This window comes from Xenopus laevis, chromosome 4S, assembly GCF_017654675.1.
Source record: "Xenopus laevis strain J_2021 chromosome 4S, Xenopus_laevis_v10.1, whole genome shotgun sequence".
Classification (NCBI taxonomy): Eukaryota; Metazoa; Chordata; class Amphibia; order Anura; family Pipidae; genus Xenopus; species Xenopus laevis.
In genome coordinates, this window is record NC_054378.1 from 105293376 (window position 1) to 105310631 (window position 17256).

General features: G+C 39.2%; 1 protein-coding gene across 1 annotated transcript in view; it reads left to right on the forward strand.

Annotated features, from left to right (window-relative positions):
* Positions 1-421: 421 nt before the first annotated feature.
* The window catches only part of LOC108715820 (caM kinase-like vesicle-associated protein), a 49454-nt gene continuing 32619 nt past the window's right edge, over positions 422-17256 (forward strand). The window contains exon 1 of the mRNA XM_041561683.1: positions 422-619. The gene's annotated coding sequence lies outside the window, so the exon portion shown is untranslated. The remainder of the gene's footprint in view (positions 620-17256) is intronic.

A 17256-nucleotide genomic window follows, 5' to 3' on the forward strand; every position in this document is an offset into this window, starting at 1 on the left:
CAAACAGGCAGCACAGCAGCATATAATCCTCCCTTCCTTATTTATCACTTCTGTGGCTAGCAGAAAGCCTGCCTATATTCATGGCTACTGGCTGGGTGGGTTGGCTGCTGCCTGCCCCCCCCAGCCATGCCTACTATCCCCTCCTCCAGCATGCCTGCTCTTATCCACACTTAGTGCTATATGCCTTTGCTGCATGTATAAGGAGAGTCATTCCTGCAAGTATAAATCTCGTTGTTTACTCAGGGAAGCGGCAGGGGGAATATAAAGCTTTAGGGAGCAGCTATATGGATTTGGTACCCAGAATCGGCATCACTGCTGGATGCACATGATAAGAGGCAAAGGGGAGGTGCTTAAAGTTTGCTGCTGATGCTGTCAGGTGCCCCGCCTTCCCTCCTGTGTGGGCGTGTCTGTGTGTCAGTTCCAAGCTGTAAGTTTCACAAGGGCTTTAAGTGGAGGAGAGCACATGGAGAACGCAGCATCACCCTGATCTCTCTGAGATTTGACACATCTGCCTGCCATTGCAAGGGAAGAGTCTGGGCTACTGCTGCTGTGGAACTCAGCATCCCCGGTGAATAAAGGAGCTATACATTCTTCCAGAAGGAGCCACTACATCTTAAAGGTAAATTAGGTGTTGTTTTATAGAAATGGAAAATATGTGGCCTCTACCTGTTTTATAACTGTATCTCACAGCACAACAACATCAGGAGGTGCTCCTTAAACCGTAAACTGTACTCTCCTATAAACTTTGTGCTGCAGGTGTATGAAACTGAAATGTAACCCCTTTCCCTGCTGAGCTTATTCGCGGGGGGGAGAGATGTGCAATTTATTTTACTTTATTAACCCAAGAAAGTTTAAATGAAGTCTGGTGGCATCTTTATCTGCAACTCCATTTGTGATGGTTAGCCCTCCGCCAGTAGCAGGTCCATAATTATCCTCAGATCATAACCCCCGTCAGTAGCATGCCCATAATGATCCCCAACTCATCACCCCCCTCGGTAACATGCCCATAAAGATCCCCAACTCATCACACCCCTCAATAGCATACCCATTATGATCCCCAACTCATAACCCCCCCATCAGTAGCATGCCCATAAAGATCTACAACTCACCACTCCCCACAGTAGCATGCCCATAATAATCCCCAATTCATCACCCCCCTCAGTAGCATGCCCATAGAAATCCCCAACTCATCACCCCCCTCAGTAGCATGCCCATAAAGATCTACAACTCATCACCCCCTCAGTAGCATGCCCCTAAAGATGTACAACTCATCACACCCCTCAGAGGCATGCCCATAATGTTCCTCAAATAATACTCTCCTACTAAAATGCCCATAATGAACCACAACTCATCACCCCATCAGTACCATGCCCACAATGATTACCAATCCATCAATCCTCTCAGTAACATGTCCATAATTATGTTCAACTCATCACCCCTCTCAGTAGCTTGCCAATAATGACCCCCAACTCTTCACACCCTTGTGTACCATGCTCAAAATCATCCTCAGAACATAAAACCCCCTCAGTAACATGCCCATAATGATACCCAATACATCACCCCCTTATTACTATGCCCATAATGACCTCCAACTCATTACCATGTTCAAAATTATCCTCAACTCTTTACCTCCCGTAGACCAATGCCCAAAATGATCATCAACCATCACAGCCTATTGCTTGCATTGAATATTGGCAGTGACAGTGGTTGCATGGAGCAGTACTACACACAGATATACACTAGCTTTGCAGTGGGGTCCTTTTCTCCTTGGCACTGTGAGGGTTAATGCTCCCTGTACAGAAGGGTATTTTTGTCTCCCCTCCTAACTAGAGCTGCTATTTTGACACAGATTTTTGTCACCTACCAGCAGAGTGTTTCAGACGGATTTGTGAAGGAATTAGGTCTTCTCTCCTGGGGGAGACCTCCTCTCTCCCTTTCACTGGCTAAGTAGCCACTTATTTTCTCCGCTGCTCCTGGCAGCCTAATTGCCCCTAGCGGCTGTCTGGAAGCCACAAACCCCCTTGCTCCATTCTTAGCCGTTGCCCCAGTATTAATTCAATTGAATCTCTGAATATCCTAGGGCAAAGTTCCTTTGAATGTTTTAATGTCATTTTTTTACAGTTTATTTTGTTTAATTGAGAATAGTTACAAGGAGCCTGATGCTTTCTAGCTGTGCTTTTGCTCCAATAGGTCCCACCTGCCACCAGCGTGTGCCGCTTCTCCTTTAACCTGACTTCAATGCCTTTAGTGCCTTAACTGAGCTGCATTGCCTCTACCAGCACGATGTACAGTCTCTCTGGCAAATATACAGTTGCTCTGTTACATAGAAAACGGCTCTGCATGCTATTAGTTAACTCTGTATGATACAAGGCTGTTCTGCGCTTTGCATTGCTCTGTGTGCCTTTGTATTACCCTGGGAGTTTCAAAATTGCTGTGTTTTATAATATTCCCCTGGCTGTTTGATAATTGCCTGGCATATTTGAATTGTACTATATGTAACATGTATATGCACGTTACAATGTTGTACAGTAGGATAAAACATAGCATTACATGTCATGCATTGTAGCTGTAGGTAATTTATTAGTGTTCTGTTATCTCTTATTTACACAATCACTCTATAGTTTTTTCTTTATATGAATACAAATGGTTCTGTGCACTCAAACCAATTACCACAGTTTCATTGCACCCCTGCCTATTGGTTTTAAAATGTAGTGGTGAACCCAACTTTCCCCTTTTTTGCTATATTTATTATTTTTATCATGCATATGTTCATCCTTTACATTGACTTGTGATTGCTCTGCATTATGTAATATTGCACTGGTTTTCATGTGTTGCACTAATCTGGGTGCCACTGTTTGCAGAACAAAATAGCTGCATGTGTAATATACCATGTATGCTCAAAATGGGACCCTTATATTATTCCAACATTCCCCTGCCAGTCTGTACTCCATAACTATTAAGAGGGCTCCATCATTAATATAGCTGGCATGGTACATAATGGTTTTATACACCAATTCTGCATGCAGTTACATTCAAGATATCTCTGCCTTTGTGCTGTCTGAAATATTTGCCTGCCAGCCATGATATTGATCTATGTGCATGGTGTATTATTGCATGCATATTGCTTTTTCCAGGTTATAACAAAAACAGCTCAGAGGGCCACAGTCTATACAATAAAAGTTTCCCCAGAGGAGCTCCACATGTAATAAGATTTCTGTGAGTGCCATCAGATCGCCGGGTCTATAAGAGGCTCGCTCTGCAGGGTACGATGTTATTTTGAATGACTACAAAGTGTGCTTGGATGGGTTGCTATATATCAGAAGATTGCTGTGCATTGTATAAGATTTCTGATTGTAGAACGGCTCCTTATCTAAGAAGCTGCCATTCATTTTCCATATTTTCCAATGCTGGGATTGAAGGGTTATAGAAACTGTTTATTTGGATTTAATGCAAATGGTAAAAAAAAGAGAAGGATGTAATGTTTGCCATAAGGTTAAAGATGTACTGCAAGTCAGTAGTTAGCTTGGGTTCTGTTGTTGCTCCCAACCAAATACAACAACTACATTTAGAAAATACAGGTATGCGGTCTATTATCCAAATGCTCCATATTACGGAAGGATCTTTTACAGTATTTATTAAACACCAGGTGCCAAGCTTTGTGGATTAAAGATCCAATCCCTGTAATACAGATAACATGCTACTACATGCAACTATGGTATTTATCCCTTGTGTTATTGTCCAGAACAGAAAGCAGGGAAAGCATCAGTGCAAAATAAATATATAAGTGGACGATTGTGTGCATTAAGTATGGGAGCTGTTATCCAGAATGCTCGGGATCTGAAGTTTTTCAGATAATGGATCTTTCTGTAATTTGGATCTCCATAACTTAAAGTCATCCAGACACAAAAAGTTGTATAATAAAAGTCATTTTCAAATTAAACATGAAATCCAATTTCTATTTTTTATTAAAGCATTCATAGCTGTTGTAAGCTCATTTAAAATTCTCAGCTGTCAATCAAATATTGTCTGCCCCTTTCACTTTCCATTCTGCACTTACTAGATGTCACTGCTCTCCCCACGTTCCCCCAGTTCTCTCAACCATTTAATTGTGTAACCAGGGCATGGGGATGGACATCAGGTCCCCCATTCTGGTGCACAAACAAGATTCTGAGATGATACAAGACTTGCCTTAATCCTTAGTTAGGATGAAGTACAAGGTACTGCTTTATTTACACAAAGGAAACGAAAAACATTATTTTTAAAAAAAATTGAGTTATTTGATTATAATAGGGTTGATGGGAAACGGCTTTTTCATAAATTGGACCTTTCTGCATAATGGCTTTCCAGGTAATGGATCCCATATATGTGCCGCAGTTCCATGTACTGATTGTAAGGTCTGGTCTGATTTTGCCAATTTGTTGATTGTGTTTACGCAAATACTGATTCAGTATTTGGCCGAATCCAGTGCAGAGGACTTGTTATTTAACTAAATTAGATTCAGCACAGTATACAAACAGAGTTCAGATATTCAAGTTGCCATATTTATTTAGCATAAATGGAAGTATAGGACAAACAAGTAAACACATGATGTCTTACGGCCAACTTAACATGGTGATAAATGTTATAATAGACAAAGAGATAGTTAAATGGACAGCACAAAAGGCCCGTGGCCCCTCTGAGCTTAGATTGATCATTACTGTCTGTAAATTAGCTGGGTGTATGCAATATGCATCTATTGCAGCTAAGTGTACACTAAGCTTACCATGAGCCAAATGATGGATTATAATAAGGATAGATAATTATTCTAAACTTTTGACCTGTCTCTAGCAAGCCACAAATGGGAATTTACACAAAATTTTTGGGGGACACACCAACTAGCCAAAGCCTTTTGACTTTGTGTTTTGTGCACTGAATTACTTGTGAAGGCCTGCCAGGTTTCCCATTTGGTGATGCATGGCAGGAAGGCTAGTAGGCTGGCAGGCCCTATGTATAGAATACCATCCTGGGCTCCTGGTAGACTTAATCCACCACAGGGAGGAAGACTAATAGTAGAGGGTAGGCAACTTCTCTCCAAAAGGGCTGATGTATCTCTGGGTTGGTGAAGTTGCTTTGTGACTTGGGTACAGAATTGTAAATAATTGTGTTCATTGTTGTAATCATTTCTTAACGTGGCCATACATGCAGAGACCTTTCCCTGATATGTCCACCTTGGGGCAGATACGATCATGGGCCCTAGGTCCCAACGGTCAGATCACAATGATGAGGATACAGGCGGTTGAACCAACGGGATTTTTAAACCTGGCCAATCGACATCTGCCCGATATCATTTTTTATTATTTGTGCTTTTTGAGCTATTTAACTGCTTATTAAGCAGCTTTCCAGTTTACAGTTTCAGCAGTCTGGTTGCTGGGGATCAAATTAACCTAGCCACCCTGCACTGATTTGAATAAGAGACTGAAATATGAATAGGAGAGGGCATGAATAGAAACATGAGTAATAAAAAGTAGCAATAACAATAAATGTGTAGCCCTTTCATTTGTTTTTTAGACCCTCATTTGAAAGAAGTGGGCAAGTAATTTAAAGGAGAATTCAACCCTTTAACAAAAAAAACTGTACCCCCCACCCCACGTAGACCATTTATTTTGAGGATCTTAGGGGTATATTTATGAAATTCCGTCACTCTCCATTCATTTCTATGAGACATTTAAAGGCGTAGTTATCAAAGGGTGAACTTCCACTTTCACCCATTGATAAATACGCCTTTCAAAATCCCATAGAAATGAATTGAGAGCTGCGGAATTTCACTCTAGTGGCGGAACTTCACTCCTTGATAAAATTCTGCAAGGCCATATCAACACCTGTCCTTGTATAGGTAAGTCAATGCACCTAACTGTTAAACAGATATCCTTATAATGAGCCATGCACAGCTTGTAGCTCAGTTATACATATGTCACTGACCAGACCTCTAGACAGAGGATTTGTAAATTTCAGAGTGGAGCAAACAGACTAAAAATTGCCTTGTGATACATGATAATTTAGTCGTTGTTGGAGGTAGGAGTCAGTGCTGAACCATTAAGCAATGGACGTATTGTTGAGAATTGTCCTCCTGTGTCTTTGAATGAGACCTATCATTATCACTGCTGAAGGGTATTAAGCCTGGGTTGTCATTTGAAAGCCATGTTTGTGCACAACAACACCAGATATGGATATGCAACCAGTTCAGATAGCATGGGCATGCTCAGAGTTCACAAGTGTTCAGAATAGAATGCTAGAACACTCCCTGGTGTAATCTGTGTTTTTCATTAATTTTTGTTCAGGAGTATTACATATGGCTGAATAGCAAAACTTGGTGTGCAGACAAAGCAGTGTATTGCAATTATTACATTCGTTAATGCCCTAAACTGTTCCTGATTCTAGCTGCTTGCTCATTAAGGAACAAAGGCTTTGGGATGCCTGTAGCAGGACTGGTGTTTAACAACTACAAGGATTCAAATATGATTTGCCAGTTTTGGTTTCACACTTCCAGTTCACTGGACCAATGAGAAAGATTGTTTCTGCATCATAAGCACTTAGGGTTAATAAAGACAGCCTTGGGATATGTGTTGGCTCCCTGCTGTTATTGATCGCTTTCCTTAATGCTTTACACTGTGAAATGTCTTTTTGCAATAGAAAATCATAACAAAAATAAGACATAAACTAGATGTTAATTAGTTTTTGGTCATGAAACCAATTCCTCAACTTTTGGTGTCTAGAAACATGGTTAATAAAACACTGTTCCAGACATTCCAGTTTACCATGGCTTTGTTTGCAGAAGACTTTTTGTTGAGGATCTTAGAGACATTGACCCAAGAACATTCCGCAAGGCCATATCCGTGCCAGTCAACAAGGTGATAGAAGAATCACGGATCTCCTGAGACTCATAAATGTTGTGTCTGTCAACTACTTCAAGATGTTCAGAATGTCTATCACCTTATCTAAGCTGGATCTGTGAACATCTATTGTTTAGTTCTAGGGATCAACTGCACTTTGACTTCTGCAGGAAAACCTAAGATTCAGGTTCAGCCAGATCTGAATTAAACTGAAAATCCTCAAATTCGACCATAAAAGTAAATGTAAAATTAGGCTTGATAAATAGCATGTGCCAGAAGAAACATATGCAACATTCAGCTGGTTATCCATTCTCTCAATAAATGTAATCAAAAAAATTGTCCAGATGTGGGCTCTACTCCAGAAACTGCTCATGTTATTTTTACACTTGTTACATTGGGAAATGTTAAATGTTTTTCATAGAGAAGGCCATTGAAGCATCATGGAAGAACTGTACCCCCTATAACATGAAAGAAGTAAACTTCCTAGTCTGTCTTCCAGAAACAGTAATGGACTTATACAAAACCAGATGGGTGGCCTGAATTAGTCTGTGATTTCTGCAGTTGGTCTACTTTGACCTGGTCAAAATCAAATAGCTTTGATAAATTACACAATGTATATTGTGTCTCTACAGAATCTTTTGGTTGGTTCTAACAAGTTATAAAAAGATTCTTCAGGTTGAAGAGTCGCTAGCTATGTTTAAATTAGCGTGTTCCTATCACCCAACAGTTAAAAAAAAAAGTCAAGAGTCATTACAAAGTAGTTCACCTTAACCCAAGACAGCAGATTCAATAACAGTTTGTTTATATTTTGCAAACATTTATCCCATCATAACCCATGGGCAAAAATTAGGTGAATATTACTATGCAAATGTTATCACAAATGAGCCCTCGGGTTTGTTTTAATCATGAAACTTCCTTAAACATGCAAAAGTGATTATTTGCTGGCAGTGGAAGAAAGTGGTTAAATATATCATATTGAAATGCTTAAACTGTTAATAAGATTTCTCAGGAATCCTCAGGCAATAAAAGTTTTGGAGAATCCATGAGAACACAGACAGGGGTGCTTCGCCAATGAGGCAAGTTGAGGCTGTCGCCTCAGGCGGCATCGCCCCACTAGGTACCAGGGGCAGCAATGCTGCTCCTGGTACTTTAAGAGCAAATTTCCGGGGGAGGGGAGGCAGCAGCAACTGCTGCCGCCTCAGGCGGCGGAGGGGCCAGGATCGCCCCTGAACACAGAAGTCTATACTCTGTGTTTGGTCTTCTTGACTTCTTACTAAAAAGTACTGTATACGGTGGAATGTAATAAGCTGCAGTAACAGAAACAATATGTACAATATGAAAAATCATCAGTTGCTATTGTTTATGTGTGTGTTTATATAAATAGATGCTACAGGTATGGGACCTGTTATCCAGAATGCTCGGGAGTCAGGACTTTGGGTTTTCCAGATAAAGGATCTTTTTTGTAATTTGAGTTTTCATACTTTGTCTACTAGAAAATCATGTAGACATTAAATAAACCCAATAAGCTGTTTTTTCTTCAAATAAGTATTAATAATATGTTAGTTTGGATCAAGTACAAGGTACAAGGTTTTCTGCTTTTGACTATGGATATTATGTTTAAAGAGATGCCAACTTTGTTGTGTTATAAACCAGGTGCATTTTAGCCACGCCCCAGATCTGCCCTAGCCATGCATTTCCTATTCCCCAGAAATGCCCCCAATATATAATTTATATCTATATATATAATATATCCTTTAATACCATTACAAATCAACAAGCCATACTAAGGCTTCACATAGTTTAAGGGGCCCATTTACTTAGCTCGAGTGAAGGAATAGAGGAAAAAAACTTCGAATTTCGAATGTTTTTTTTGGCTACTTCGACCATCGAATAGGCTACTTCGACTTCGAATTGAACGATTCGAACTAAAAATTGTTCGACTATTCGACTATTCGATAGTCGAAGTACTGTCTCTTTAAAAAATTCTTCGACCCCCTAGTTCGCCACCTAAAACCTAGCAAGGCCAATGTTAGCCTATGGGGAAGGTCCCCATAGGCTTCCTAACAATTTTCTGATCGAAAGAATATCCTTCGATCGATGGATTAAAATCCTTCGAATCGTTCGATATCGGTAAAATCCTTCGAAGTCGAAGGATTTTACTTCGACGGTCAAATATCGAGGGTTAATTAACCCTCGATATTCGACCCTAGGTAAATGTGCCCCTTAATGTTCCATATTCCTTCTCTTATAAAATTAGCACAATACACTGAAATTTCTTAGAGTTACATGGCTACATAGTTAATTTAGGTTGAAAAAAAAATACAAAAGTCCATTAAATTCAATCCCTCCAGATAAACTCCAGTGCACGCGCACACACACACTATATGCCTATACAGATCTATCTATAAACTCACATACATATATGTATATACTGATGCCTAACTGTATATCTTATGATCACAATAACCTTGGATATTATACTAGCTCAATAAATCACCCAAGCCACTCTTAAATGCATTAACTGAATCAACCATCGCAGCATGACCCAGTTTGGGGACCACAGCCCTGTACCACCCTTATATGTGCACCAAATCCTGATTAATATAGTAAATACTTTGAATCCAAAATCATCAATAAGGTTTTTGCCAAAGAAGCTGTCCAGATCCATGACAAGAGTAATGGGGGTAAAAGCTCTGCTGATCCATTACAGAGAGTGCTGAGGGTAAAACTGTGCTGATTCATTTGTCTTCTGCTATAGGGTTATCCCAAATGAGGGATTGTGGCACTTTTAAGAAAGGGGGTGCTGTTAGTAAATAATAGTTTAGCAATGTGTAGTTTTTTGCAGTATAAAATTGACTTATTTATTATCATGGTTAGGATTCTATAGCTTTAATCCTTGAACTACTTGTATTATAATGGACCTTCAGCACAGAAATGACTGGATAGCATATGCAAATATGCAACATTATAGGAAGCTACTTATCCATTTCCTTCTAAGTTTGGGATCATTGGGGTGTGTGAGGTCCGAGATATCTGATACCTGCCATGTCAATGCGTGCTAGGTCCCGTGCAAAGGTCTGATTTATATAAAAAATTATAGAAAATTATAGCAAAGGAACAGAGAAGGCTCTGGGGTCCTAGGATGCACTGTAGCAGCATGAGAGACATTATGCATTCAGGTAGCGAGTAGAATGATTCAGATCTATTAGTTATTGCACTTCCACTTTCTGAACTCTCTGAACACCTGAGATGAATTCGCCTTGATCTCTGCTTTCTCCTGGATCAAATAAATACCTTGATGAGTTTGTTGGTTCACAAGGCACTAGTATACATCTCCCAGATGTACCCATGAAAGGTACCTGCACACAGTTCCTAAATGCAGTCCTGTCACCCTGAAAAATGCAATGTATTGGGCTAAGCATGGATTTAAATCCCAAGATCAGCATAAATTTCACTCTGAAAAACCACATCAAGTTCAGTGTTGTTTTATTTTTTAATGCACAACATGTTTCAGATGCACAAGGTTATGTGTACATGCAACTGCTTTTGAGAGCAATATCTATCCATTGCTCGTCACTGATTATCCTGACAACATGCATTGAACACTCTAGCAGTAGTCCATTATTGTAAAGCCAAACCTTCAGTTCCCACAATGCTTTGTACATGTCTATAATGAGGACTAAAACAGTGTACTCTGGTACAATGTATTGACAATAAAAGTTGAAACTATTTTTTTAAACAGTGTGCTGGTCTTAAGATAATTTATATATACTTATATAATACACAAAAGCCATGAATTTCTTGTAAATGATATCCTTATAATACACAAAAGCCATGAATATCCTGTAAATTATATCCTTATAAACGGTGAGTTCTGATGTCATCAGCTATAAACGGTGAGTTCTGATGTCATTTCTGTCACATGACTCACTGAAACTTGTGTATTATTATAAATAAAGTACCCCCAGTTGCAAAATATGAGGCCTTCTGCCTTGTGTTTTTATATGGTCATGAAACTCCTCGGTAACTTATAATATTCTTATATTTTACAAGAGGGGGTACTTTATTCACTATATAAACCGTGACTAGTGATGTCATCATTTATAAATGGTCAGTGATGTCATTTTTGTCACTTGACACTAAAAATTGTGTGTTATAATCAAAAAAGTACCCCTTGTTGGAAAATATGAGGATATTAGAAGCAACCTCGGGGTACCTGTATTAAAGCACTGAGCCTTCGGCCTTGTACTTTTAAATGGTCATGAATCTCCTCTGTGATTTATAATATCCTTATATTTCACAATAGGGGGTACTTTATTCACTATATATATATGTGTGTGTGTGCGTGGTGCACTCCAGTAAAAGTTCAGCTCATGCCTGGGTGCTGTTACATATATCATAGATAGTTGTTCCCCATAATTGACACACTCCAGGAGTTCATAAACACAGAACAAATGTATTGTCAATGGAGTGTATATATATATATATATATATATATATATATATATATATATATATATATATATATATATATATATATATATATTTAGCTTTAGTGGTAAAGACAAGACTTGTTTTCGCTTGTTTGTTGCAGACACTAACATTACAGATTTCTTATTGTGATCCTGTTCCTTTTTGCACCAAAGCCGCCAGAGAGACTGAGAATATAAATAAAATGCGGGAGGCACATTGATGAATGACCTCATTGTCCTATTATGCTGGTGGGACGTCAAAGCTGTACAGTATGGGGGATACCCCTGAGAGAAGAGGAGTTGAAACACTTCCAGCTGTGGGGAGGATGTGATTTATATTTAGACTCTAATGACATGTTTTGTCGTGCATCCATGAAGAGTTTAGATAATAACACTGCAGAGGCACGCGGGGTGTGTGAAAAACGTGTCACACGCCAGCAACAAGAGAGCTTTTATTACACTCCCTCCTACAGGACAGTACTGTGACTTTGTAACACTGTGTAGCGGAGCATTTAACTGTGCCAAGGACTGACAAAATAACACAGGCTCATGTTAAAAGAACCACACAGTACAAAGCAGCCGTGGCTTGAAGGAGAATTCTGTGTTCTGAATGAAAATCGAACCAAGAGATGATTTATATCTTAATAAGTGACCTATTAAATGGTCTTATCACTGGCTTACACACATCAGTAAATATCGCCACTTTTTGCCATGTTCTGTGAGGGACTACTGATCACCTGACAGGAAGTAATGTAAGTTCTAACTGTGACAGAAAGCAGTGTGGGAGTGAAAGACACACCTTCCTGTCCATTTATTGGCTGATGTTACCAAGCAGGTGTGTGCGTGTGCGCTCTTGGTTTGTTTGTGAGCACGTATATCAGCCAGGGGACAAAATTAAGTATTTAAAATGGCTGCTTTACGTGATACATTTTTATAGAGATCTGATATTTTCAGAGCTATAGTGTCCCTTTCAAAATAGAAATTGGATGTTGATGGACAGATTGCGTTTGGGCTCATTTACTGCTATTCCGGTCATTTAGTTGTCTGTTAAGTCCCAGAGAAGTGTTATGATAAAGTGGCAGATCATTTCACTAATGTGCCCAAATATTACGGCTATGATTACTCGATTCCTGTAATTTAATGTTAATGGTTCAAAGAATGTCGGGCTGAATAGTCGGCCCCTACATCTTTTCACCTCACTAAATCTGGCCCTTGTTGCAAAAAGTTTGGGCACCCCTGCAATAAAACACAACTGCAGCAATGTAATAAATGGTCTTGCATAGGGATGTACTGAATCCAGGATTTGGTCAGGATTTGGATTTGGCATATGCAAATTAGGGTCAGGGTGAGAAATTGCATGAGTTTTTGTAACAAAAACAAGGATGTAAAAAATGTTTTCCCCTTCTCACCACTAATTTGCATATGCAAATTAGGATTTGAATTTGGTTCGGTATTCAGATGACTCTTCGTATTCGGGGGTTCGGCCAAATACAAAATAGTGGATTTGGTGCATCCCTAGTCTTACATTTGTTACTTATCTAGCAACCCATAGCAACCAATCAGCAGGTACCATTTAATGATCAGCTGTTTGAAAAGAAACATGTGGTTGGTTGCTATGGGTTGCTGGATGTGGGAAACTTTTTATTACAGTATATTACCCTAAACGTATATTAAACCCTGAAAATTAGGATTATGTGGAGAGAATACATGGCATTTAGGAGGAGAATTCAAGTGGTATTTGGGAATAGGGGTTTCTCCAGATAAAAATTCAGGACTGCTGTTACAGCTAATCTATTTTTTAAAGGGCAAAAAATTATAAGTAGGGTGGGAGCTATTACACAGAATTCTTGGGACCTGTAGGCATCTTTTCATAATGTAGATCATAATACAGAGGAACATTAAGGAGTTGTTTGCAACAGAAAAATCATTTTGGGTTGAGGAAGCACACAAATAAAACATATCACAACAACTATGAGAAATAATTAAACCTATTTGTCAAATAGAATACTCGCACTTACAACCTACAATCCAGGGGTCCTCTTTTAACCCATGTCTTCCAGCAAAGAAATTAGTCATGGCTAAAAAGGCGTGGTGTACTTAGCTCTCCAAGGACAGTAAATCCCTGAACAGAAGTGCAACAACATTTTTTTAGGCTGTAAGGCATTCTGGAGCAAGGTTATAGCACAAAGGTTATCCTGGGACAATAAGGCTCGTGGGAGAAAGTCTATTGAAGGAATATGTTGCAGGGATAATAATCATCTGTAGAGCAAAATCACTACAAGAACATTCCTTGTGAAAAAAGGGAGCTCAACAGTAATGGCCCCCTAGAAGAACTTTTCCCATGAACAATAAAAAACAAATCAGCCGGGTGAACCACAGCAGCTGCACGAACATTCTCTAGGGATAGTAGATTGGATCAGATTCTACAGAACAACGAGAGTATTCTAAAACATAAATACAATAGAAGATTTTCTAGTGGGGTGATATATAAAGCATGTATGTACATTGTGGCCTAAACATAATCCAACCCAAAAACCCAGTGATTTGAGGCAGAAACATACATTTCCTTGAAGGCCAGTGGACTATATTTATATTTCCAGCAATATTGGATGAGCTGTGTGAATTTAGCAATGTGAGACTATATTGCAATGATTTTGGAAGAAAATCAAAATAAGATGGGGCAAGTTATGGGGTCTTGGTTCAATCTGTGTATACAAGTGGTCCTGAAGAATAATGTACTGGTAGGTAAATCTGCACACAAATGAGCAGATCTGCCAAGCACAAACTCAGTCAAACTGGCAAAGAAAAGACTAATAAGGGAAATCATGCTGCCTATATGATTTTACACAGGTTAATTTTGAATGCCAAAAGATACCAAAGAATATTCTATTTAAGAATATTCTGTGCTAGGGTACTCAGAAGTATGAGGGACCCCTAGTTCTACAGAAGAAATTCTCCACCATGCCAATAGGAGAGGACACACAAGTGATAAACTGCAAAATAATAATAACCTAATGCTTCAATATTCTCCAGGGACTACAAGAAACTTAGGAGCTGTGGCTGCTGCAAATGTATTCTCCTTTGACAATATGATTCTAGCAGCATGGCTCATGCGAATTGATTCTACTGGAATATTAAGCTATTTATGAGCACAGCTAGACAGGTAAATTCTCATGGGATATGAAATCTCTCAACACCAGGGTTACTGAAAAACCACGCTCAGCTCCAACTCCAGCTTCCGGATCTTATTATATATTTCTCCAACAACCAGAAACTTTTTTTCTACAGAAAAATGTACTTCGATGGAAGAAGATATAGTGATTTTGCTACAGATGCACTTTGCAGCCAAAGAATAGCCCAAAGGGACATTTTAGGATTTATTATTAACAGCACAAAGAACTACACAATAAATATCAGCTGGATCTGGAGAACAAAGGCTTTATTCTCTACGGCATGTAAATGATACATTTTAACATTTCACACTAAACAATGAGGTTCCAGGGCAGTATTGCACTCTACCAGAAGAACAGAGAATTGATCATACAATACCACCAATGAACCGACACAGCAAAACTACTTTTTATGCAATAAAGCAGTTTGCTAGATGCTATACAGCAGGGGTCCCCAACCTTTTTTTTACCCATGAGCCACATTCAAATGTAAAAAGAGTTGGCTAGCAAAACAAACATGAAAATGGGTGCCAAATAAGGACTGTGATTGGCTATTTGGTAGCCCCTATGTGGATTGCCAGCCTACGGGAGGCTTTACTTGGCACTATACTTAGTTTTAATGCAATTAAAACTTGCTTCCAAGCCTGGAATTCAAAAATAAGCACCTGGTTTGAGGACACTGAGAGCAACATCCAAGGGGTTGGAGAGCAACATGTTGCTCACAAGCTACTGGTTGGGGATCACTGCTATACAGTATAAGCTAAAGGGACCCAAAAGGGCTTTGAAACCAAGTAACAGAGCGTTTGATCTCAACAAAACATAATTTCTGATCAGAAAAGATGAAGCCAGTAGTGTGAGGAGCACAGTTTGTAAATAATATCTCTCTAAATATGCAAAATAAGGACAGGGCAGAAACATGTTTCATTTGTATACCAAAATATAATTAAAGGGGTGATTCATCTTAACATTTATTGTTATATTTATGTTATAGAACATACTAAACACTCCAGCTTTCAGATGGGGGGGTCACTAACCCCATCTACTATTCATATTCCAGGATTTTATTCAAATAATGCTAGGGTTACTTGGACCCTAGCAACCAGCTGACATTGCAAACTGGAGAGCTGCTGAATAAAAACCTAAATAACTCTAAAAACACAGATATAAACAAATGCAGACTCAGACTATCATTCTCTATCATACTGAAGGTTAATTTAAATGTGAACCAACCCTTTAAAGGGGTGGTTCACCTTTGATTTAACTTTTAGTATGTTACAGAATGGCTAATTCTATGCAACTTTTAGTTGGTCTTCATTATTTATTTTATATAGTTTTTTTTAATTACCTTCCTTTTTCCTCTGACTGTTGCCAACTTTCAAATGGGGGGTCACTGACCCCATCTAAAAAACAAATGCTCTATAAGGCTACAAATTTACTTTTATTGCTACTCTTTATTACTCATGTTTCTATTCAGTGCCTCCCCTATTCATATTCTAGTCTGTTATTCAAATCAATGCATGGTTGCTAGGGGAATTTGGACCAGATTGCTGAAACTGCACACCGCAGAGATGCTAAATGAAAATGTAAATAAGTCAAAAACCACAAATAATAAAAAATGAAAACCAACCGCAAATTGTCTCAGAATATCAATCTCTACATCATACTAAAAGTTAAGATGAAAACGTAACGCTGCGTTTTCATCCGACAGTCGGATCAATGTAGTTGTTACCTGCGATTTCTCCTTCACTTCCGTTTTCTGTAAAACATCCGACATGTCGCATGCGTTTAGTCACATTGCGACGTATCAGGCCCAAGCGCTTTATCTAGACACCAGGCCGGACTGGCATTCTGTGGGTCATGCCAGAGGGGCTGCTGTAAGATGCCATAGTCACCATTAAGTGGGCTGGTGGGGGCTTTTTGGACCTCTGTGTTTAAAAGGCCTGCATCTATTTTGCATCCCAGTCCAGACCTGATAGGCAGCATTACATGCAGAATCTCATATTGTAATAGAGGAGCAAGATTACAGACACAGGAAGGCTGGCAGCAGTTTGCACCATATAACAAATGAGCCTTTTATCTTCATATAAGTGATATCCATCTTTACCCACATCTATCTGTACACCACACTCTTCAAATCATTGCTCCTCTTCACTTATCTATATCTATATACTGTATCTGTCCCCTGCACTGTACTCCCCTATCTCCCTGTTCAACTATTGTATCCTCTGTATCCCCCTGCCAAGGGTGTACACGTGTCAGCAAGAAGCTCAGGAATTGATGGTTTAATAACAGTAGCTAGTTACAGAGGCTGTGGATTGGTTACCATGGTAACGCCCAGATTTAACCCCACTATAAAGTTAACTGCATTGCATCCTCCGCATGTACCTGATCCAAGGCCACCCATATGTATGCTGTGACTCACTGTATTCGTGTCAGCACCCCTGTTCTGCATGTTGAGAGCGTGTTATGCCATGAAGCACATATGCACTGTATATATATATATGTATATGTTGTATATTTTAAGTGCTTAGGCTGTAAGTAATGAACACGGAGGCTCTGCAAGTTTAAAATGCTCTGATACTAATTAATGTGGCGTGTAACATATATGCTATCCGCACTCCAAGGCCAAAATGTATATACGGGTTGCACGGTTAAAATATGTATATATCCATGGACATCAAAGAACTAACACACCCATGTAAATATAATTCACTTTTTATTATATCATAGTCCAATGTTTCGGTC